The sequence below is a fragment of the Malaclemys terrapin genome, chromosome 3 (assembly GCF_027887155.1).
Source record: "Malaclemys terrapin pileata isolate rMalTer1 chromosome 3, rMalTer1.hap1, whole genome shotgun sequence".
In the NCBI taxonomy this organism is placed as follows: Eukaryota; Metazoa; Chordata; order Testudines; family Emydidae; genus Malaclemys; species Malaclemys terrapin.
Window position 1 is genome coordinate 206,901,265 of NC_071507.1, and position 21,419 is coordinate 206,922,683.

General features: G+C 54.7%; 1 protein-coding gene across 3 annotated transcripts in view; it reads left to right on the forward strand.

Annotated features, from left to right (window-relative positions):
- The first annotated feature begins 10,743 nt into the window (after positions 1-10,743).
- The window catches only part of DPYSL5 (dihydropyrimidinase like 5), a 117,072-nt gene continuing 106,396 nt past the window's right edge, over positions 10,744-21,419 (forward strand). For 2 of the 3 annotated variants that reach the window (XM_054024441.1, XM_054024443.1), the window contains exon 1: positions 10,744-10,819. The gene's annotated coding sequence lies outside the window, so the exon portion shown is untranslated. Of the gene's footprint in view, positions 10,859-21,419 lie in introns of all 3 variants that reach the window. The other variant, XM_054024442.1, reaches the window with a different exon arrangement.

Consider the following 21,419-nt stretch of genomic DNA (forward strand, 5'->3'; position numbering starts at 1 on the left):
ATATATATATACATCTGCATGCAGTATTCAAGATGTGGGCATCCCATGGATTTATACAGAGGCAATATGATATTTTCTGTCTCATTATCTATCCCTTTCTTAATGATTCCCAACATTCTGTTTGCTTTTTTGACGGCCGCGGCACATTGAGTGGATGTTTTCAGAGAACTATCCACAATGACTCCAAGCTGTCTCTCTTGAGTGGTAACAGCTAATTTAGACCCATCATTTTATATGTAGCGTTGGGATTCTGTTTACAGCAACTGCATCCCATGTAGTGCGGTGATGGCTGAGCCGGTGCATTCTGAGCGTGTGACTTCCCAGCCAGGAGAGAGCCGGTGACCGGTGTGACCTGCTGGGCGCCAGCAAAGGCTGTTCTGTCCTGCTCACCATGGCAGGCCCGGTGACGCTGGCCGGAAGTAGGACAAAAGATTTTGTTCTCACTCTCCCCATGCAGCTGAGCCTAGCTAGTACGTTCCTCCCAGCCGCTGAGTTTGCAGCTCAGGGCAGGAGGGGAAGGGAATAGAGACACTGTCCCTCACTGCTACTGGAGCTCTGCTTAGCCTGGCTTAGCCCTAAAGGCTGTACAGAGCGTGCGGATTAGAGCCGCTCTCACGTTTGAAATGGAAGCGTGTAACTCATTGGTGTACGTACGTTTGCCCACTTTAACCTTGTAGGTAACGCTCGTCTTCCCTTTTCCTACCGATAACGCGGTGTGGCGTTTATTATAAGTCTTTGCGGTGAGATCTGAGGTGCAACGGACCTCGGGGAAGTGACTGGTCCTTGGCAGGAACCTGGCTATTGCTGCGATCCTTGGTGTAAAGGCCCATCTAGCACAAAGCCAGGCTCACCCGGGTGGCCGGCCAAATTGGAGAACCCAAGGGGACTGTCTGGGACTCCATGCTAAGGCAGTTATAGCTTCTGAGGAGTTCACACTTGGTAACTGGTTGGTGAATTCAAAGTCCAGAGCTCACAACCAATGTGGGGTTTGTGCCCTGGTCCGTCGCAATGTGCCCTGAGCTTGGTCCCCACACTCTAGAGTCACTACAGGGCTGCTGGCACCAGGATGCTGGGCTAGCTGGACTATTGGGCTGACCCAGAGTGGCCGTTCTTACGTTCATGCTGCGCCACGAGGAGGTGCACGGGGGCAGCTGCCTGACACCAGTCAGAAAGACCAGGGGAATGAGGAAGAATGTCTGCAGCTGGACGAGCCCTTCGTCCCAGCGGTGACGTCCTCCTCCTCACCAGCCGAGGCTGGGGTGCCCCCTCCTGCCACTCGAGCTGGGCACACCACAACCTTTCAGGAATGGCTGGTGTGTGTGGACACACGGGCGATCTCTGTGCAGGTGGCGCTGGGGTAATGGTCTAAGCCTTACTCCGCTGTGCCGTGCCCAGTACGCAGCGGCTGTCGGAACCGGCAAGGAATGTATGGCAGATCCCCGTGTCTGGGGCACCAGCCTCTCCCAGGGCAGATGGGCACTCTCAGGGCCCATCAGCTGGGTTCTTACACCCTCCCCGGTGCCGGGATCTCTGAGAATGGCTGTGGGTCCAGACAGCCAGGACCCCCAAAGTGACTCCTAGAGCTGAAATAACGAGATGTATGTGGCAGAGCGAGCTACAGATCATCAGGTCTCCGGGCGCACAGTACAAATTACCGGGCTCACAGCCACGGGGCAGCTCCTTCCTGGGGACGGGAGCCCCGGTTTATGGAGAAACTCACTGAGTCACATGGAACCACTGATGGCTGTTGTAGCTGAGGGCAATTGGTGGCTCATTCATCCCTGCAGGTGACGGTGGATGTATCAGCCACTGGTGTGTGCAGCGCCCCATGGCTGCCAGCACCAGAGACACGGGAAGAGGGCCAGACAAGGCCCGAGGCGCTGCCATTGAACCGATTCAGCCCTGCCCTCTCTGAAAGACACAGCGCGGCGCTCCATTGCCAGCCCCGGAAAGAAAGCAGGTCAGGTCCCACCGCGGCTCCGAACGCAGCTCCTCCCGCTGGTACTGCAGCCCGCTAAGAGCAGCAGAGCTGTGAAGAAGAAACAGGGGTTCTGCTGCTGCCTCTTCCTTCTGCGCTGCGTCCCCCGTGGCTGCGTCCCGCGGCCAGCTCGAGGTCGGCGGCAGGAGCCAGTCGGAGCCAGGGGAAGCGCTGGACTCCTTCGCCCTCCCCCTTTTTTGTTAATCGCCTTTTTATTTTGGGGAGGCCTGGAATCAAATTGCCTCAGACCATCGGCGGTGGGTAGCGTAAGCAGGGATAGGCTGAGCCTTTCCAAACAGCCTAGCATGGCCCCATCCACGCCCCGCCCACCCCCAGGCCAGGCCCCCTCCGGCGGTTCCCAGCGCTCTGCCTTGGCTGGCCAAGGCTGGCTGGCCTGTCTCCCATGGGGAGTCGTGCCGGCTGGGGCTGGGGCTGCGCTGCCCGGAGCACTGGGGCTGGGGCCTCACCTGGCCGCCTGGAGCACTGGGGTTGGAGCCTCACCCAGAATACTGGGGCTGGGGCCTCACCCCCTGGCTGCTCGGCCCTGGGGGAGGGGGCTGTGGTGAGGGTGCCCTGGGTTCCTGCGGGGGAAGGACGGGGCAGATGGGGAGGGGCAGGGCCTTGGGCATAAGGGGAGGGGCCAGGAGCTAGCTTCCCCCAATGGCTAGGTCACCGGACGCCCATGCCTCAGACCATGAGAAATCATGAACATGGGATATTCCATTCAATTGGAGTCACCCTCTACTGCCGCCCTCACCCCGTCCCTTTTCAGGGACCCCTTGTGACAAAGTGGGACTGTTCTTAATGTTTTCTCTGAATACTGTGTGGGTGCCTCAGTTTCCCCTATGCATTTCTTAAGTCTGTAGGGGGTGAGATTGTTGCAGAGTAAAGGGCCAGTGTACATAAATGGCCAACACTCTGTCTCCTGGCAACTGAGGGCCTGGGCCCTTCCCCCCTGCAAGGTGATAGCTAAAGATGTTGGAGAACAAAGAGATCAGGTGACCTCCTGGCCCGGGAAAGGAACAAAGCCCAGAGGAGGAGGGGCTGGAGGATGAGTCAGTTTGGGGCTGGCTGGGGACGGGAAGTGAGGTGCAGACTTCATTGTCTGGCTCACTGCCCCCCAAAATGGACCCGGCTGAGCGGTCCTGTTCGCTGTACCTACAAGCTCTGTTTTAGACCCTGTTCCTGTCATCTAATAAACCTCTGTTTTACTGGCTGGCTAAGAGTCATGTCTGACTGCGAAGTGAGGGTGCGGGACCCTCTGGCTTCCCCAGGACCCCGCCTTGGCGGACTCGCTCTGGGAAGCGCACGGAGGGGCAGAGGATGCTGAATGCTCCAAGGTCAGACCCAGGAAGGTGGAAGCCGTGTGAGCTTCTTGCCCTGAACGCAGTCTGCTCACAGAGAGGAGACTTCACCAGAGTGCTGACTGGCTTCCTAGGGAGCAGTTCCCGAGCATGGCCTGGGGACTCCATGACACCCCTCTCAGGAGAGACAGTGAAAGCAATAGTGTCTTCCTTCTAAAGCTCAGAGCACTGAAAGCACTGAGAATGCCTCTGGAATTCAAAAGGAAAGGTTTTACCCACATTGTTTTCTAATCCTGCAGAAGAAAAGGGGTTGGCACCCAGTCGTAGATTTGAAATGTCTCAGTAAGTTCATCTGCCGTTTCACATTCTGGATGGTAACTCTAGCCTCCATAATCACCCATCATTACAGCCCTTGGACTGGTTCACAGCTCTCGATCGACAAGGTCGACATCGGTACACAGGAAATACCTCAGATTTCAAGTGGAAACATTCCTCTTCCAGTAGAGACCCGGCCCTTTGATCTTTCAGCAGCACCAAGTGCTTGGCAGCCGTAGCAGGTCACCTGAGGAGAGAAGGGATTCAGGTTTGTCCATGCTTTGATCATTGGGTCAGTCAAGAAAGATCTTCACAGACAGAGACTAATTAGTTCACCTAAATTCTACCTGTTTTCCCCACACTGGGTCTCAAGGTCGACAAAGAGAAGTCATCACTGTTGCAACCTTAAAGAATAGAATTCATGGGGCTGTGTTAGATTCCACATCACCATGAGCTTACCTACCCCAGGAGATGCCAGACCATTTTACAGACCTCACTGGCCATCTGCAGTCTGTAAAATACCTCAGATTTCTGGGTCCTATGGCCTTCTGCACTTATGTCACACAGCAAGCCAGACTTTGCCTGTGCTCCTTGCCAGGGTGGCTGAAATCGGTGTCTCTACCCAACAGACTTCACATGCAGATTCCCCAAAAAGTCGTCTCCTCGTTTGATTGGTGCAATGACCCTCTCTCCAGGCGTGCAAAGGCGTGTCCCCTTTTCCTGCCAAGGAGCTGGTGACGGCACAATCAGCCACATTCAAATGGGGAGCAGCCTTAGCCCTTAGGCCTCTGGACTCCCAAAGAGCCTCAGCGCCAGGGAAACATTGGCGAACCCAGAGCGCTTCATCGCGTGTGCTCAGCATTCCTTCCCTTGCTGTGCAGATGAACGAGTCAGGGAATGAGGGACAATACAGCAGCAATGTCTTGCATCAGCAGACAGAGAGCAGCATGGTCAGCATCCCTCTGCCAAGGTGTTTGTCCCAGGACCGGGTGCATTTGTCACACTAGGGGGTCTGCATCTGCTGCCTGTACAGACCAGCTGGATGGGCCAGCTCAGCGGGCAATTTGGAAACAACAATGAATGGTCTGGCAAGGAGTTGATCCTGCAGAAAGAACAGGAGGACTTGTGACACCTTAGAGACTAACAAATTCATTAGAGCATAAGCTTTCATAGGCTACTGCCCACTTCTTCGGATGCATAGAATGGAACATACAGAAAGAAGATATTTATACATACAGAACATGAAAAGGTGGGAGTAGCCAGACCAACGGTAAGAGGCCAATCAATTGAGATGAGCTATCATCAGCAGGAGAAAAAACAACCTTTGAAGTGATCATCGAGATGACCCATAGAAGGTGTGAGGGTACTTAACGTGGGGAAATAGATTCAATATTTGTAATCCTGTAAAGCATCCTCCGTGGGTAGGAACAGCAAAGAACAGAGGGGTTTGCTAGAGACAAGCAATGCCAAACATCCTAGAATCATAGAACTGGAAGGGACCTCGAGAGGTCATCTAGTCCCATCCCCTGCACTCATGGCAGGACTCAATATTGTCTAGACCATCCCTGAAAGGTGTTTGTCCAACCTGCTCTTAAAAATCCCCAAGGATGGAGATTCCACCACCTCCCCAGGTAATTTATTCCAGTGCTTAACCACCCTGACAGCTAGAAAGTTTTTTCCCAATGTCCAACCTAAACCGCCCTTACTGCAATTTAAGCCCATTGCTTCTTGTCCTGTCCTCAGAGGTTAAGAAGAACAATTTTTCTCTCTCCTCCTTGTAACAACCGTTTATGTACTTATGTACCCTGCCCCACCGCCCTGCACGGCGCCCCCTGCCCTGCCACCCTCCGCCGGGCGCAACCCTGAAGCCCACACCTCCAGCCAGAGCCCTCACCCCCTCCCACACCTCAACCCTCTGCCCCAGCCCGGAGCCCCCTCCCACACTCCAATCCCTACCCTTACCCCAGCCCGGTGAAAATAAGCGAGTGAGCGATGGTGGGGGAGAGTGAGCAATGGAGGGAGGGGGGGATGGAGTGAGTCGGGGCAGGTCCTCAGGGAAAGGGCAGGGCGGGGTCTTGGGGCAGGGCCTCAGGGAAGGGGTGGGGCAGGGGCAGGGCCTTGGGGAAGGGGTGGGGCCAGGGTGTTCTGTTTTCAGCAATCAGACAGTTACTTGGCAAGCTGAGGGGCAGGTCCTACCCTCTTAATCTCTCCTCATATGGGACCCGTTCCAAACCCCTAACCATTTTAGTTGCCCTTCTCTGAACCAGTATATCTTCTTTGAGATGAGGAGACCACATCTGAATGCAGTATTCGAGATGTGGGCCTACCATTGATTTATATAAGGGCAATAAGATATTCTCCGTCTTATTCTCTATCCCCTTTTTAATGATTCCTAACATCCTGTTTGCTTTTTTGACCGCCTCTGCACACTGCACGGACATCTTCAGAGAACTATCCACGAGGACTCCAAGCTCTCTTTCCTGATTAGCTGTAGCTGAATTAGCCCCCATCATATTATATGTATAGTTGGGGTTATTTTTCCCAATGTGCATTACTTTACATTTATCCACATTAAATTTCATTTGCCATTTTGTTGCCCAATCACTTAGTTTTGTGAGATCTTTTTGAAGTTCTTCACAGTCTGCTTTGGTCTTAATTATCTTGAGCAGTTTGGTATCATCTGCAAACTTTGCCACCTCATTGTTTACCCCTTTCTCCAGATCATTTTTGAATAGGACTGGTCCTAGGACTGACCCTTGGGGAACGCTACTAGTTACCCCTCTCCATTCTAAAAATTTACCATTTATTCCTACACTTTGTTCCGTGTCTTTTAACCAGTTCTCAACCCATGAAAGGATCTTCCCTCTTATCCCATGACAACTTAATTTACCTAAAAGCCTTTGGTGAGGGACCTTGTGAGGGTTTCTGGAAATCTAAGTACACTATGTCCACTGGGTCCCCCTTGTCCCCATGTTTGCTGACCCCTTCAGAGAACTCTAATAGATTAGTAAGACACGATTTCCCTTTACAGAAACCATGTTGACTTTTGCCCAACAATTTATGTTCTTCTACATGTCTGACAATTTTATACTCTACTATTGTTTCAACTAATTTGCCCAGGGCTCAGCGTGAAGGATATGGGGTGGTGATCAACCTACACTCTGTCCCCAGGGCTCCGAGGGGGCGGTGCTCTACCTACACCCCGCCCCCAGGGCTCCGAGGGGGCGGTGCTCTACCTACACCCTGCCCCCAGGGCTCCGAGGGGGCGGTGCTCTACCTACACTCTGTCCCCAGGGCTCCGAGGGGGTGGTGCTCTACCTACACCCCGCCCCCAGGGCTCCGAGGGGGCGGTGCTCTACCTACACCCTGCCCCCAGGGCTCCGAGGGGGTGGTGCTCTACCTACACCCCGCCCCCAGGGCTCCGAGGGGGCGGTGCTCTACCTACACCTCACCCCCAAGGCTCTGAGGGAGCGGTGCTCTACCTACACCCCACCCCCAGGGCTCAGCGTGGGGGATATGGGGTGGTGATCAACCTACACTCTGTCCCCAGGGCTCTGAGTGGGCAGTGCTCTACCTAGACCCTGCCCCCAGGGCTCAGATTCAGGGTGCAGGGGTGGTGATCTACCTGGTCCTTTCCCCCACGGCTCAGAATGGGGTGTGTGAGGGGGAGTCTGTCTTGACTCTGCCCCCCTCAGGCTCAGAGTAGTGGTGGGCAGGGGTTCCTGACAGTTGACAGTGGAGGACTGAATAAAGGGGGGAAGATTCAGGAAAACCTGAGCTCTCATTGCCCCCCCTAAAACAGTCTGGGCCTAGCATCCCTCGCTTAGCTGAGGCCCATACTCCCAGGCCTGTCCCCCATGGGCACCAGGAGCAGTTCCTGGGAGCCGCAGAGAGGTGGCGCCAGCAGCTACTGGATGGTGAACGCCGAGCTACATGGCAGCGCCTCCCCGCCCCTTGCATGGCAGATGTTGCCATTTCCAAAGAGCAGGGGGGCATGCGGCCCATTGGGAGCAGGGGAGGGGTGTGTATGTAGTGGAAGGGGGATGTGGGCCCGAGAGCACACGCCCGTCTCTGGGCTAAGCCCTGGTGTAGTTCCTGCTGATGGCTGGACCCCTGACCGGCGCTGTCCAGTAGCTGCTGCGGTGTTAGGGTGACCAGATGTCCCGACTTTATAGGGACAGTCCCGATTTTTGGGTCTTTTTCTTATACAGGCTCCTATTACCCCCCACCCTCTGTCCCGATTGTTCACATCTGCTGTCTGGTCACCCTGTGCGGTGTTGGGTACTGCCCCTGCCGTGCCATGGGATGAACCTTTGCAATCCTGGGCTTGGTCTGGTGTGTCAGTGTCTTCGCGTGTCACATCCAGCCCCTAGGGGTGGGATGGAGGAAACAAAACCCAGGGGGGCTGCAGCCTGAGGGTGCCCTGAATGCTGCCAGGAGCCACATGCCCACCCGTCACACAGGCGAACCTGCAGAGCAGCAAGTGCAGCTGTAGGGACAGCTCCACTGGGCTGCTACCAGAGCTCTGCAGGAGGGGCTGCCCGGAGAACCCCCAGGTGCCAGTCCCGAGATACGGGCGAGACCCTGTGGCCTGGGGCAGGGCTCTACAAATCAGTGCTGTTTGATGTGCACTGTGCTACCACAGCGGAGACTGACCCTTCTCAGGTGCTGGTGGGCACATAACCTTTTAACACCAACCTTGTGGTAATTCAGCCCAGGTAACTGTCATCATCATAACACCAGGCTTTTCTCTAGCTTTCATCAGTAGATCGCCAAGCCCTTTATAAAGGAGCGCAGCATCCTTATCCCCATTTTACAGATGGGGACACTGAGGCAAGAGCGGCTTGCCTAGGGCCACCCAGCATGCCTGTAGCAGAAGCACAAAGAACCACAGCTCAGTGCTCCACCCACTAGGCCACCCTGCCTCCCCTATGCAAACAAGCAGTCCCTCAGCAACACCCCTGCACGACACCTTCATCGCAGGCAGGCCTTTGCCGGGAGGTGCTGGGCAGGTTGCTGAGTGCCGGGGTGGGGGAGGCTTGAGAAAATGTGCCCTTTGGAATAAACGCCCGCTAGGGTTGCTTTCCAAGGTGGGAACAGTGCAGCAACGAGTGAGGCAAAGGGGTGACTTGGGGGGATGGAGCTGTTTCTTGGGGCACAATAGGATGGAGTGGGAGATTTGGGGCATAAGGGGAAGGTGCCTGAAGGCACAGTGGAGTGAAGGGGGAAGTTTGGAGTGAAGGGGAGGTGCTTTGGGCCACAGTGGAGTAAAGGGGGAGGTATCGGGTGAAGGGGATGTGCCTGGGGCACAGTGTAGATAAATCTCTGATAATTTTCATATGACTTTACATTGTGCCTCTTCATATAACCTTGTGGTGGGTCTACCCACGTGTGACCTCTGTTTTCATGGGACTTTGTATCAAAGCCTCATTTAGAAACTTTGCATTGCCCTTGGTATAGTATTATAGCCCCTAAGGATAGAATAAGATAGAAGAAACATTTCTTTTTGCTAGCATTAGAACTAGAGCTCTCCCCCCACTCTTAATCAATTGCCCTGTTGAATGAATGAGGTGTGGATGAGCAAGGCATGAAAGGCAGCACCTCCAGACAGCCTCAACTGTTGGAGAGGGGCTGGGAGCCAGACCCAAGGACAATAAAACGTTTCAAGTGGGCTCATTAAAGACAAGCAGACATACGGACGGCCTCGGGGGTTAGAAGCAAGCACCTTCTTTTGGAAACACCCTCTTTGCAGCATTGGGACAACACTCAAAAGAAAGCAGCACAAAGGACCAATGGACACAGACACAGAGTTTGAATCTGGTCTAGATTTGCATAAGAGAAAAGCTGCTATAAAAGTGAGGTGTCTTGCAGAGGACCCCGGGTCTCGTCTTGTCAACATGGGAGCATCGATCCGGATCGGCAGAAGCCCGGCTCCACCCCCTCCCCCATCTAACTCACCTGGCCAGTGAAGTTAAGGGGAGCAACTAATTGGTAACAACAAGACGGAGTGTGTTTGTGTGTGTGTGTGAGTGTAAGTGTAATATATTATATGCATATGATACAGTGTTAATGAATACATGTATTGCTAATAAATGTGGCGTTTTGTCTTATTCCCCCTGAAAAGATCCTGTGCAGTACTTTAAGTACAACAACAGTGGGGTGAAGGAGGAGGTTTGGGGTGAAGGGGATGTGCCTGGGGCACAGTGGGATGAAGGGGGAGGTGCCTGAAGGTACCGTGGGGTGAAGGAGGAGGTTTGGGGTGAAGGGGAGGTGCTTTGGGGCACAGTGGGGTGAAGGAGGAGGTTTGGGGTGAAGGGGAGGTGTTTTGGGGCACAGTGGGGTGAAGGAGGAGGTTTGGGGTGAAGGGGAGGTGTTTTGGGGCACAGTGGGGTGAAGGAGGAGGTTTGGGGTGAAGGGGAGGTGTTCTGGGGCACAGTGGGGTGAAGGAGGAGGTTTGGGGTGAAGGGGAGGTGTTTTGGGGCACAGTGGGGTGAAGGAGGAAGTTTGGGGTGAAAGGGAGGTGTTTGGGGGCACAGTGGGGTGAAGCGGAGGTGCTTTGGGGCACAGTGGGGTGAAGGGGGAGGTTTGGGGTGAAGGGGAGGTGTTTTGGGGCACAGTGGGGTGAAGGAGGAAGTTTGGGGTGAAAGGGAGGTGTTTGGGGGCACAGTGGGGTGAAGCGGAGGTGCTTTGGGGCACAGTGGGGTGAAGGGGGAGGTTTGGGGTGAAGGGGAGGTGCTTTGGGGCACAGTGGGGTGAAGGGGGAGGTTTGGGGTGAAGCGGAGGTGCTTTGGGGCACAGTGGGGAGGGGGCTCTAGGGGTCCATGAATGGGGTGCGGCTGGCACCTCTGGGGGCCCCTCCCTTTCACAGCCTTGGGAGCGGCCTTTGTGAAGGCTCCCTGGTCACCATGGCAACCCCAGAAGGAGCAGGTGGAAGGGGTGGGCGTGTCCGGAGCACTCGGCCCCGCCCCCGTTCGAACCACGCCCCTTGGTGTCCATGGCGCTGGGCCTGTCGGGAGAGGTGATTCCCCAGCCCAGTGAGCGAGGAGCCGGAGCGCTAGGCCCCGCCCACCGGCGGGGGGGGGCAGGGGTCGGGCTGTGATTGGCTAAGGGGCGGTGGCTCGGCCCCGCCCCCTCGCCTGGCCCGCAGAGCGGAGCAGGTTGGTGGGAGAGGCGAGGCGCGGACGGGCGCGAGGCGAGCAGCGGAGCCGCCGCGGAGCGCAGGGTGAGGGGCCGGGGGGGGGGGCTCCCGGCGCTGCTGCAGGTGCGGGTCGGGGCGGGTCCGGCCCCGTGGGCAGGCCTGTGGCCGGGGTGTCCCGGGGCGGGGGCGGCTCCTCCCTTTGTCTCGGCGCTGGGGGGTCCGCGGGGCGGGTCTCGCCGCCTCTCCCGGGGCTGGGGCCGGGGGCGGGGCCGGCGGGGGACGAGCCTTTGTTGTCTTGGGGCCGGGCCGGTCCCACGGGCCCCGCCCCGCGAGCGGTGCATCCGCGGGGCGCCGAGTGCGGGGTGCTGGGCGGCCCCGGCGGGGTCGGGCTGTGTGTGCGGGGGGCGGGGGCGGGGTCCCCCCGGGGCTGGGCGCGGGGCTGTGCGCCGGTTCCCACGGTCGGTGCGCCGGTTCCCACGGTCGGTGCGCTGGTTCCCACGGTCGGTGCGCCGGGCAGGGCTTGGGGCTGGCCCCCTTCCCCTGCCTGGGCCTGTAGGCTGGCGTGAGACACGTTCCCATCAGGGCTGGGTTGGCGGCCCCTCCTCTGCGGATGCTGTCCAGCCTCCCAGCCTGGCCATCGCTACTGCCTCTCCCTGCGCTTACAGCCGAGAGCTCAGCCAGGCTCCGAAACGGGAGCGCCCACAGATCCACCTGTGCTTCATGGCAGGGATGACATCATGGCCGGTCCTTCCCTAGTACTCCCAAGGGCTGTGCGGGCACCAGTCCCCCTGCGAGGGAGGTGCTATCTCCATTTTACTGCGGGGGAGGCAGGGAACGCAGGGGGTGCGGAGGTTGTGACTGGCTCGTTTCGCACAGCAAGTCTTTGCACACCCTGGGAGTTTCTGGTGCTCGTTCCTCTGTGTTCACTGTGCTGTATTGTACTCAGAAGCGTAGCCAGGCTGCATGAGGAGAATGAGGGGTGAAGATAGCTGGGTAGTGTGTATCCCCCCCCTTCTCTTTCTACCTTCTCCTGAACTACTTAAGCAGTAGCTCTGAGATGATGGGGTAGTTGGGGCGGGGGGGTTCGCAGAATCTCTCAGTCCCTGCAGGTGTTTGAGATTAGACCAAATCCTAGAGAATACCTTGTAGTTTAGCCCCAGGGAGGGACTCTTACAGATAGATGTGAAGGACACCTCCCTGCCTGGGGCGCTCAGTCTCTCATGCATGGGTGGTAAATCTGGAACTACTCCTGACTTCAGTGGAGTGATTTCAGGTGTATACTGAGGTGTCAACAGTGCCTCTCACACCGTGATCCTAAACCCTGATTGGAGCCCAAGTCACTAATGCAAGCCATAATGAAGAAATACGAGGAAAGGGGGTGGCTAAAGAGCGAGAGAAGCAAAGCAGTTTCAAGACCCTCTCCTCTCCCACACACCAGCACCTTGGAGGAGGTGTGGCTGCTTGTCTGCTCATGCAGGCGGATGCTCAGAATGATGGCAAGGTGGGCAGCTAGGGACTGCAAACCACAGATGGGAAAGGGGCATGTGTGGAAGAAAGGTTACAGTGGAGAGATCACGGGGGGGATCAGTGTTTCCTACACACCTAATTAGCTCCTTTCTGGAGCTAAAAAGTAAAGACTAGTATTTGGGGATGTTGTCCCGGAGGACAGGGTCAGAATTCAAAATGACCTTGACAAACTGGAGAATTGGTCTGAAATCAACCAGATGACATTCAGTGAAGACAAGTGCAAAGTACTGCACATAATCAAATGCACAACTACAAAATGGGCAATGACTGGCTAGGCATGGAACTGCTGAAAAGGATCTGGGGTCATAGTGAATCACAAAGTGAATATGAGTCGTCAATGTGATGCAGTTGCGAAAAAGACTAATACTCTGGGGTTTATTAATAGGAGTGTCATTTGTAAGAAAGACCAGGGAGGTAATTGTCCCACTCTTGTGGCACTGGTGAGGCCTCAGCTGGAGTATTGTGTCCAGTTCTGGGGGCCACACTTTAAGAAATAGGTGGACAAATTAGAGAGAGTCCAGAAGAGAGCAACAAAAATGATTAGAAAGTTTTAAATAATCTGACCTATGAGGAAAAGTTAAAAACAACAACTGGGCATGGTTAGTCTTGAGAAAAGAAGAGTGATGGGGACCTGATAAATCTTGAAATATATAATAAGGGCTGTTATAAGGAGGATGGTGATCAGTTGTTCTGTGTCCACTGAAGGTAGGATAAGAAGTAATGAATTTAACCTGGGGCAAGGGAGATTTGGGTTAGACATTAGGGAAAACTTTCTAACTGTAAGGGTAGTTATGCTGTAGAATAGTCTTCCAAGGGAGGTTGTGGGGTTGCATCTTTAGAGGTTTTTAAGAACTGGTTGGACAAACACCTGTCCGGGATGGTCTAGGTTTATTTGATCCTGCCTCAGCGCAAGGGGCTGGACTAGATGACGAGAGGACTAGTGGTCCCTTACAGCCCTACATTGCTATAAATCCGAGTGATGCCTGGCGTGGGACCTAATACTAGGCCGCCTTCTCTCTAGGGTCGCTGCTTGTAGATGTGCATGGTATCTAATTATTTCCAGTTTGAAAGAAGCAAAGGAAATGGCGTGGTATTGAGGTGTGAAAATCAGCCATTGTTCTTGCTAATTAAATTCTCCCCATAAAACTTTCCTGAGGGCTTTTTAGCGGGTTGGATTTAGTGTATCTGGGGCGGAGGCCAGACTGACATGATGAAATGCAACGGCTCCTACCTCAGGTCAATAATCCTGGTGCGCAGTAGTTTATGACTGATCTGTAATGGGTCTGCTGGATCAATAATGGCTATGCTAGGGGCAGGAGTGGGTTTTTGTTACTGGGGTGTGTAGTGCCCCTGCGCTGGGTCATGGGTAGCATTGGGTAGAAAGGATTTTGTGCTGTTAGGGTATGTGCAGTCATGAGAACACATTTTAAAATGTGCATGGCACTTAGCCCCAAGTCTGGAGAGTCAAAGGAATAAAGACCAGACCCAGGGATGACTTCTGGTCTGTTATCGGGAGATGTGAGAACTCCAAACTCTCATTGTAGTGGCTGTAAACTGGCAGTATTTAACACCTCCTTGGGTCAGGCCCTTGATGGAAGGTTTCAGAGAAGGGCAGTTTTAAACATTTCCTCTGCAGAAATTAACTTTTGAATAAGCAAGGATGGAAACTGAATGTGCTCTCTGCAGTTCTGTTGTGACAAACTGGAGACTCTAAGGAGTGTGAACCAGTGGGATTTCAGTCCTGCTTTCAGTGCAGCCTGAATTGCAGTGATATTGTCAATGTCTCTCTAACAAAGGAGGACCTCTGATCCTGGCAGAAAACAATGAATGGAGTTCTGTGGCTGTTTGCAGTGGCAGAGTTCTTCCCTCCCAGCCAGGGAGAACTGAAAAGGCTAATCCATAAAGGGTTAGCTCTGAAGAGGCTGGAGGGGCGGGGGATCCCCTGAAGACTAAGTACTCGGGATGGAGACGTCTGCAGCGGGCAGTCTCCAGGGTGTATGCTGAGCTGTTTGCGTATTGATGGGCTCTTTAGGATGGCTGCCTGGGAAATGCTGCATCTCATCTTAAGGGCTGGGTGAGCACAAGATGCCAACCCATCCCTTCTCCCTGCCTTACGCAGCTAATGGCATCGACTGGCTGCAAAAGGAATATAAAATGAGGGGAGGCTCTGGCTGTTGCTGTGGGTGATCCACTGAGATCCTACCCTGTGGGATGGCTGTAGCGTAGCTGGGGGTGTGTTTTGCATTGTCAGGACTTGAGCTGGTACTACCTGGGAGGGATAGCTCAGTGGTTTGAGCATTGGCCTGCTAAACCCAGGGTTGTGAGTTCAATCCTTGAGGGGGCCACTTGGGAATCTGGGGCAAAAATCAGTACTTGGTCCTGCTAGTGAAGGCAGGGGGCTGGACTCGATGACCTTTCAAGGTCCCTTCCAGTTCTAGGAGATGGGATATCTCCATTAATTAATTAATTTATTTATTTATTTATTTTGTGCCGCTTGTTCCCTCCCCCGCCCTCTGACTGTCCTGTCTCTTTAAGAGTGTGAGCTCTCTGGGGCACGGACTCTTCTGCCTTCTGTTTGTACCATGCCTAACATCCCCCCACCCCCTGCGAAACAGCCCCCAGACCGCTGGAGGCCCAGGATTTCTTAGGGGTGGCATTCACTGAGTGGTTTGTCCTGGTCTGAGGATGTGGGGCCCCTTGCCATTCGGCATGGGCTCTCTGGCCAAATAGATGCGATTGTGTCAGTGGCTTTTGGGGGTGGTTGAAGCAGCAGAAGTGTGGGTGCTCCAGGAGGAGTCTTGGTACTTGGCTCCATCATGCATGTGCTGCCACCCAGGGAGAGGATGGCAGCTGCTCATTAGCGTGACAGGGAGCATGTGATGGGAGTGGAGGACCTCAGGAATGGCAGAAAACGCTGTTTGGCCAACAGAACGGTCCAGGCGATTTTTCACTCTAATTACACCACAATGCAGCTCTGTCTGAAAGGGACTCTGCAAAACAACCTGTCCCCAAATGCACGGAGAGCTCCAGAATACGATCAACACGTGGGTGGGCAGGGGAGGGGAGAAAGGCACCAGGAGAGAGAGGCAGGAAAGGACAGACACGTTGAGATGGAGAATCAGGCACTGCAGAGGAGATTCTAGCACAGCCATGAGGAGAGAACAGAGGAGGCCAGTGCTACAGGAGATGAGCAGAGGGAGGGGAAAGAAGAGAGGAGGTCTGTGATAGGTTGGAGGGTTTTACCATCCTTTACCTTCCTGTCATGCTGTGTGTGATGTTATGGTCCTCTCCCGCAGGGCCCCGTGCGGCTGTGCCTTGCTGACCCCTCCATGCACAGACCTCCCTGGGCTGCTTTCTCCCATGTCTGTGTCCATGCCCCTTACGTCTGGAACAGTCTGATCTTGGTCACCCCATCTTGGTACAAATCTGGTCTCCGCTCACTGCTTTCACAAGGCCTGTCGAGTCTAATTCTCTGCTGAAACACACCCCTCCCATAACAAACACACGGACTGACAAAACACCTCCGAAAGCATCCGGCTTTAGATCCCCCTCCCTTCACCCTGCTGCAGGGGAACTGGCCACCCAAGGGCCTGAACCCTTCCCTCCCCAGTTCACCTTGGTCCTCCCACACCATCCAGATCCTTGTTACAGCTCCGCTGTTGCTTTAGGCTGCACCCAGACACTGAAGAACGATGGGCACGTTAGCAATACCTGAAAGGGATGTGCTGTGTCACCAGTGGGCAGGGAGCTTGGGAGTGTATTTGCCTGGAAAGCGCCCGAAGTACCCATTGGGCTATGGAAACAGTGACCTGGAGCTGGATTGTGAAATGAGCGGGGAGCTTATGGAGTCGTTGAGGGTGTGAGAGACGCAGCTGCGCTGTCTTGTATGCATGACAAGATGGCTACAGGATTCTGCTCGTGTTGGAGGCTGGAGAGCTGGGATTTGGGAGCCTGAGAGTTACCTGGATCATTGTTACTATCCGGAGTAGAGCTCGGCCCTTGCCTAGACTGAGACCAGGGTCTGGTTTACAAAATGGGTCCAGGGTAGGATGTTGTCCCCTCCAATGGCAGACTTTCTGAGTGAAGAGATGGTAGCTCTCTGCCTCGCTAGCACAAGCCAGTAACTCTTATAGGCGGTTTCTTAAGAGAAGAGGAAAAGTCCACTCCAGACCAGTGTGCTTGCTGGGCTGGGAAATCTTCCTGCGAAACTCCTGGCTGCCATGCCCAGTGCTCGGCCAGCCCACCCACTGCCTAGCTGTGCCCAGTGCAGCGGTTCTGGCTCTTGTTGTCTCCGGCATCGAGGCAAGAAGCTGTAATGCCAGTATCCCTGGCTACTAACGGGGGTTTTGGTGCTGCTCATCCTCTGGTGAGGAAGGTCCATCAATGCTAACCACTGCTGACACGCTGACTGAGATTGGCTCTGTATGGGTTAGTTTTTTCCCTAGTCAATCCTGGTATTTCCCAGTAATTTTCTTTCCAAACCACTGAACAGTGGCTTTAGCCATTTGATGCCTGCTGGGTGTACCTGTAGTCTCTCATGGGTCCATTAACTTCAGCTGAATGTTAGCAGGTACAGTGGAGGAACCAGCAGGGAAAGGGTAAAAGCAGTGCTGGCAAGTCTTGCTTTTTAGGGGTGGATTCACTAAAATTGTGGCTTCCAGGCAGTGGCTGAGTTATTGCCTAATTCTCCGTCACCACCCGGTGAAGGGTCTGGTTTTGGCTGCTGTCGGAGAAGGGAGGCCGGAGGAGATGAGCCATGGAGCGGAGCTGGGACGTGGTTCCCAGGCTGCCGCATGAGTCTCAGAATATGGGTTCTGTGGGGGTTGAGACAGGCCCATGTACTGCAGAGATCAGATAGTGAGGTCACAGCTGCTGACTACCTGAGCATCTGCTCTCCCAGGGTGTGGCTGGGTGCTGTGGGGCAGCCCCCAGAATGCCACACAGAGCCTGCTCGTCCAGTGCGGCTTCCTGGTGCTGAGACCAGGTGCTGGGTGATGCAGTGGGTGAATAACTCACCACTGCTCTGTCCCTCCAGGGAGCAAAGAGTCAGTAGGGAATGTAGCAGCAATGCTGATCAATGCCAAGTCCTCTGCATTGGATTGCAGTGCCTTGAAAAGGGTCCATCTGGTGTGCTAGTCCAGGACCCGGACTTCTGCTAGGGCAGGAGAGACCCTGACCTGCAACGGTGGAAGTGACAAAGTGCCCCATTGCTTAATCGCCCTTGCCCAGAGCTGCCTCATGCCTACAACTGCCCCAGCACGTCTTGACACAGCTCTGATCGGACTGCACCTGCAGTGTTGTGGCCACGCCGTTACCCACGGGATCCTGACAAACTGAAGGGAGTTCCAAGATGAGCAGCACAAATGCGGGGTGGGGGCAGGAGGCGTGAAGGCAGACAGAGAAGATCTAGAGAGAGTGAGAAGTGGAGGTGGGGGCTAAGCCTGCTGCGTGTGTGGAAGGGGTACTGTCAGCAGGGTTGTTGACTAGGGAGTGTGACTTGGAGTAACAGGAGAAAATAAGGAAAGGTGAACATTCCCCCAGTGCTGGGAAAACTCCTGAACAGTGAGATGCATTGGGCTGGGGACTAACCCCTAAAGGATGTGACGAGCTGTATCTACACTGTACTGGGGAGCACATCTCCCAGCCTGGGCTGGGGACTAACCCCTAAAGGATGTGACGAGCTGTGTCTGCACTGTACTGGGGAGCACATCGCCTGGGCTGGGGACTAACCCCTAAAGGATGTGATGAGCTGTGTCTGCACTGTACTGGAGAGCACGTCTCCCAGCCTGGGGAGACAGACTCGCACTAGATGAGATCAAGCTAGTGCACTAAAAATAACAGTGTGGGACATTGTGGCTCAGGTGGTGTCTCAGACTAGCCCCCCCCCACCCTCAGACCCAGCGGGTCAGGTGGGCTCCAGAGCCCGAGCTGCAGCATCCATGCTGCTATTGTTAGGGTGCTGGCTTGAGTCCCGCTAGGGGCCTGTCTGCTCCGACCCCACTGCAGTGTTGATCTAGGAGGCCCTGTCTCTTAGGAGTGCTAGAAACCATCCCTTCTGGGGCAACCCTGCACTGGTGGTGAGCAAAGGGTCAGAGGAGTTCACAGAGCAGGACCAAATTCCACTTGCCGGTGATGAGCAGAATAATATTTTGGACGGTTGATGGAAGGAGCTGTAATGTTCTTATCGTCATGGTGATATGGAGGGTGGGCAGGCAGGCTTTGTGCCTGGGCTGGCAGCTCTCACCAGATTGGCCTGGCTGATTGAAAAAAGCCTGATACCATCTCTAATTTTTGGCTCTTTGAAGCCGTCTGAGGAGAGGAGAATATCTGCTGATTTCTTTGGGGAGGAAACCCGGGACCAAGGGCGAGCTCACGGTATAGCTCTGGGCAGCCAAAATGGGTGAGGCCACCCTTAAAAATCACTCAAGCCTCAGTCACGACATCCCTCGCATCTTCTCACATGCTTTCATTGCAGCTGGGTCTGCTGGTGGGGCGTGTGGGGACCACGGGGACAATAGCCCAGGGCAGACATTGTCTGGATTCTCTCGTTTCCCTTCATGTCTTGACTGTTCTGTTTGGACTGTTTTCTTAAGGTGAGAGCAGGACCCTGCCCGTTGCTGTGCGTAGGAAGGGGGTTACTGACTGACACTGGTGCAGTCATTCACCTAGCTGGGGGAGAAGATGCTCGGTGGGCGGAAGCAGCCCATTGGGATGGGAGGCGTGCCCAGCTGCTGTTGCGGTAGGAGAAGAAAGCCCTTGTATTTCAGAAACTGGCCATCACCTGCTTGCACATGTTGCAAAGAGAATTATTGCAGGGGCAGTCTTGGGAAGGGGTTGGCAGGCCACCCTCCTGCTGTAAATTGTCCTGGACTTCCTGTTAATAAGCCAGGCTGCATAACCCTGGGTTTTCTTATTGTCCTTCTGTGATGTCGCAGCTCCCAGAGAGACACAGCTCAGCAGCTCCCTTCAGTGACAAAGATGCATCTAATTTAGATTATCCCTTCCTCCCACTCCCGTTTCATGTTCGGAGTGATGATTCCTGGGCTTGCTCTGTACTGCATGGAACTGCAGTGGTTCTGGGTTGGTGCGCTCCTGAATGAATGTCTCTGGGGATGGGACCGATTGGGCATGACGTAGAATGGGGCGTGGTGATGTCACAGGAGCTAAGGTGGGAGCACCAGGCTCACGGATACCTGGAGTCCCCCTGCTGTCCCACCCAGGAAAGTCTGGGCTACGCAGGGGCGTGCACACAAGGGGGGCAAGCAGGGGCATGGCCCCTCCAATCAGGGGAGGCACAGAACTCCGCTGGGCCTGGGGCGGGGAGAGCGAGCTCCCTCAGCTGCCAGGGTAGAGGCAGTCCTCCGGCTGCGGAGGGCACAAAGTGCCCCTCCAAAAGTGGCCAAATATTTATTCCTGCGCATGCCCCTGTGGCTACGGGAGCTGTGGGGGAGCCATGCCCAGGTGATTTTGCCACACTCACTGGAACAGCCCATTAGCAATGTTTTCCAGCTAGGCAGGGAAACTGTCCCAGTCTTCTCCACTGAAATCTGTGAGTGAATTTGTGTTGCCAGTCACGTGGGAGGAAGGCTTGGAGGTGGAAAGGAGCAGGAGCATCCGTGGGGCGCTGTCGGGAGAGCTGAGGATAATCTGCCGAAGAGAGACTGTGAAGGCCTTGCCAGTCCAGGCTGATATCCTGCATTGTGTACGTTGAGGTAGCCCCTAGAGGCTAACCCGCTCCAGCCCCCTTGTGTTAGGCACTGGGTGTGTATAGCAGGAGAGCCCCTGCTGCAAAGGGCATTATTCTTTGTGTGACGGTAGCCCTTAGGATCGCTAGTCGCAGATCAGGACCCCATTGTGCCAGGTGCTGTACAAACAAAGCAAAAAGACAGACCCTGCGCCAAGGCGCTGACAGTCGAAGTGTGAGGCAAAATACTGGTCAGCAGGATGGGCTGTGGGCTCAACGCACTGCCAGCCTAACTCGTCAGACAAGGGCACCCATCTGTGGGCTAACAGATCCATTCGGAAACTTTGCAGCTATGTCGCCGAAATTAGACCTTCACGAGCCCCTCCGAACAGGGCTGCAGGAGAAGAGGTTGGATTTGAATAGAGAGGAAACTGAAAGGAGGATTGGAGTCTGATGTCATGACTAAGGCTATGTTTTCACTACCCGCCTGAATCGGCGGCTAGAAATCGATCTCTCGGGGATCGAATTTTCGTGTCGGGACGTGACAGTCGATCCCCGAATCGACACTTGTACTCCACCAGCGCAGGTAGGAGTAAATGCTGTCGACGGGGGAGCCGCGGAGGTCGATTTGCCGCCGTCCTCACAGCGGGGTAAGTTGGCTCGGATACGTCGACTATTTGCGTAGCTGAATTTGCGTATTTTAAATCGACCCTCCCCCCCCCCTCCCCCAGTAGTAAGGACGTAGCCTAAGAGGATGTGGTGGAGGTTGCCTTCAGCATTCAGTAAGCGCGTCACTCTGGGACTAGGACTACGGCTCCCAAACCAGCAAAATGGCTTGAATTGGTTTGCAAGAGCATGGCAGGTAGGGTGACCAGATAGCAAGTGTGAAAAATCAGGACAGGTGGTGGGTGGTAATAGGCCTCTATATAAGAAAAAGCCACAAATATCGGGACTGTCCCTATAAAATTGGGACATCTGGTCACCCTAATGGCAGGTTGCTTGTGTTAGAAACAAGGGAGCTGTATTGTACCTAGTTCCTTGAGAGTCTCGAGGCTGGGATAAAAAGACTCGGCGATGTGTGCTAATAGATCAGAGAAAGGCAGGGGCTGCACCAGCTGGTGGGTGGGGGATTCAGAACAACACTTGCCAAGGGGCTTTTAGATGTTGCTCGGAGTGTCCCAAACCAGTCCCATTTCCTGAAAAACCACATGCTGGGTCTTAAGCCCATAAAAAGGAGGGTTTGGGGGAGTTAACCCAAACTGGAAGCGACACATGCCAAACGTTGCATGACTGCAGCGTGAAGACGGCCCTTTCTGGGAATGCTGTGCGCACGCGTGCTCTGGGCCGAGTGGTGTCCTGAGCAAAGTGGGAGGCCTGGAGCGTGAGGCTTTGGGGAATTGTTTGTCAGGCTTCTGTCTGGGTTGTGTGGCGAACCTGTTCCTGAAATGCTCCTTCTGTGAGCATGTTTGGCAT